This window comes from Phascolarctos cinereus, unplaced genomic scaffold (assembly GCF_003287225.1).
Source record: "Phascolarctos cinereus isolate Bilbo 61053 unplaced genomic scaffold, phaCin_HiC Scaffold_7;HRSCAF=346, whole genome shotgun sequence".
In the NCBI taxonomy this organism is placed as follows: domain Eukaryota; kingdom Metazoa; phylum Chordata; class Mammalia; order Diprotodontia; family Phascolarctidae; genus Phascolarctos; species Phascolarctos cinereus.
In genome coordinates this window covers 185,030,659-185,033,924 of record NW_027556180.1, presented here as the reverse complement: position 1 = coordinate 185,033,924, position 3,266 = coordinate 185,030,659, and the positions used below count along the sequence as shown (strand labels likewise).

General features: G+C 37.1%; 1 pseudogene; it reads left to right on the top strand.

Moving 5' to 3' along the window:
• Nucleotides 1–2,211: 2,211 nt before the first annotated feature.
• On the top strand, nt 2,212–2,785 carry LOC110209439 (large ribosomal subunit protein eL15 pseudogene; annotated as a pseudogene).
• Nucleotides 2,786–3,266: the final 481 nt, after the last annotated feature.

The following is a 3,266-nucleotide window of genomic DNA, read 5'->3' as shown; positions in this document are numbered from 1 at the left end:
GACTCAAAGGTTGCAAGCTTGAGTGATGCAGGGAGTGTTAGTGTCCTCGATAGTAATCAAAGAGGGTTGTTAGGAGAAAAATAATGAGTCAGTTTTGGACAATTTGAGTTTCAGCTGTCCAATAGGTAGTTGCTTTCCTTCTGATCTTGGCTACATTTGTTTTGTTTGTACAAAGCCTTTCTAATTTAATGTAACCAAAACTATTCATTTTACACCTCACTCTGCTCTGTATCTCTCGTTTGGATGGAGATGGGATCTGAACCCATAAAAGGAAAAGACCATGTCTTTGAGATCTGGACCCCTAAAAGGAAAAACCCTGGACTTTCCCACATGGCCAAATCTCTGGAGTTCACCTGAGGCTGTAATCCGCTCAACTGGCCTTTCATTGTGGCTAGCCCAATCTCCCAATTCTTTTACCTCCCAATTGCTCCTGGCCACTTCCCACCCTTAATCTATCTAGACTCCATTCTCCCTTCACCAAGTGGTCTGGGTCCCTGGATGTCTGTTCACCCAGTTTACTGGCCACTCCCATCCAAATCCTCTTTAGACCCCTCCTCCAGTCGCCCCAAACTACTTGGCCATTCCTAGATCCCTCCCACAGTCTTTTTGTAGATAAGATTCATCTTGTCTCCATTAAGGTGCTCAGGTTCTTAGGATCTGGCCCACTTGCATTAATGATACAAAATGCTTAAATTCCTTAAGTGTCTGACCAATGTGTTCTAATAAACCTTGTCTTTGGCTGAAAGAAGGCTTGAGTAGGATTCTTTTGGGCAGTACCCGGGTCTCTTGCTTTCGATATTTTGAGGTCCCAGAACCCCTAAACCTTAACAGTTTATTTATAAATTGTTTGCTTATTCATAAGTCTGATAAGTAATATTTTCCATGTTCTTCCAATTTTCTTGTAATATCTCTCTTTATATCTAGGACATGTATCCATTTTGACCTTATCTTGGTAAATGGTGTAAAATATTGGCCTATGTCCAATTTCTGTCAGACTGCTTTCCAGTTTTCCCAACAGTTTTTATTTTTTTTTACAAAATAATGACTTCTTATCCCCATATCTTAAGTCTTTGCACTTGGTAAATGCAAGGTTGTTATCTTTATTTGATGCTGTAAATTCTATGTCTACTCTATTCCATTGATCTACCTTTCTATTTCTTAAAAAACACCAGATAGTTTTGCTAATTACACCCTTAATTAAGATCTAGCACTGCAACATTTCCTTCCTTTATATTTTTCATTATTTCCTTTGATATTCTTAACTTTTTGTTCTTCCAAATTAATTTTTACTATTTTTTCTAATGCAGTATTTTTTTTTTTTTGTAATTTAATTGGGATGTCATTGAACATATAAATTAGGTTAGGTAAAATTGTCATTTTTGTTATATTGGCCTTGCTTACCCATGAACAATGAACTTTTCTCCAATTATTTAAATCTGATTTTATTTGAATAAAAGTTATAATTCTATTTATTTAGTTCCTGGGTTTGCTTTGGCAGATTTGCTCCCAGGTACTTTATACTTGTCTAAAGTTATTTTAAATGTGCTGTCTCTTGCTATCTCTTCTTGCAGGGTTTTGTTTGTGATACTGATGATTTATGTGGATTTACTTTATATCCTGCTACTTTGCTAAAATTATTGTTTCAGCTAACTTTTTTAGTTGAGTCTTTGGGATTTTCCAAGTATGTCATCATATCATCTGCAAAAACAAATAGTTTTGGGGCAGCTAGGTGGCACAGTGGATAGAGCACTGGCCCTGCAGTCAGGAGGACCTGAGTTCAAATCTGGCCTCAGACCAAACACTTGATTGACACTTACTAGCTGTGGGACCCTGGGCAAGTCGCTTAACACCAATTGCCTAAAAATAAAAAAAATAGTTTTATTACCTCATTCCCTATTTTGGTTCCTTCTATTTTATCTTCTTCTCTTATTGCTATTGCTAGGATTTCCAATAAAACATTAAATAATATTGGTGACAATGGGTATTTTTGTTTCACACCTGATCTGGCTGGGAAGTCTTCTAGCTTATCCCCATTACAGATAATGCATACTGATAGTTTTAGATAAATGCCTTTTTATCAATTTAAGGAAAAACTCATTTAAACTTGTACTTTCAAATATTCTTAATAGACATGAGTGTTGTACTTTATCAAAAGCTTTTTCTCCTTTCTGGTTGGCAGGCAGCTATCAGGCAGGCTAAGCGTGATCCAGGATGGGGGCCTACAAATACATCCAGGAGCCATGGAGGAAGAAGCAGTAGGATGTCATGAGGTTCCTCCCATGCATGCTGCTTACAGTACCACCAACTGGCTGCCCACCAGACCTGACAAAGCTCACAGACTGGGGTACAAGGCTAATCAAGGTTATGTCATCTACCATATTTGTGTTTGTGGTGGTAGACAGAAGTGTCTAGTTCCCAACCTATGGTAAATCTGTACATCATAGTGTCAATCAGCTGAAGTTTGCCAGGAGCCTTCAGTCTAGCAGAAGAATGTGCTGGCTGCCACTGTGGGGCCCTAAGAGTGTTGAGCTCTTACTGGGTGGGTGAAGATTCAACTCACAAATTCTTTGAGGTTATTCTTATTGACCCATTCCATGAAGCTATCAGACGAAACCCTGACACTCAGTGGATCACCAAGCCAGTGCACAAACACAGAGAGATGAGTAGGCTTACCTCAGCTGGCCTGAAAAGCCAGTGTCTTGAAAAGGGTCAGATATTCCACCATACTATTGGGTGGTCTCGCCATGCTTCTTGGAGAAGACTCAATACTCTCCGACTACATTGATACAGCTAATTGATACACATTTAATTTGTAAACTTCAATGTTTAATAAACAACATTTATGACGAAAAAAGAAGCTTTTTCTGCATCTATTGATATGACCATGTGATTTTTTAAAACTTTTATTCTTGTATTATCAATTATAGTTTTTCTCATGTTAATACATCCCTGCATTTCTGGTATAAATCCCTCCTGATCATAGTGTATAATCTTTGTAATATATTGTAGTCTTTAAGCTAGTATTTTATTTAAGATGTTTGCATCCATATTCATTAATGAAATTGATCTATAATTTTCTTTCTCTGTTTTTACTTTTCCTGGTTTGGGTATCAGTATCATATTTGTTTCATAAAAGGAGCTTGGTAGGATTCCTTCTTTGCCTATTATTTCAAATAATTTACTTCCTATTGGAATTAGTTAATCTTTAAATTGATAAAATTCACATGTAAATCCATCTGGTCCTGGTGGTTTTTTCTTAGAAACCT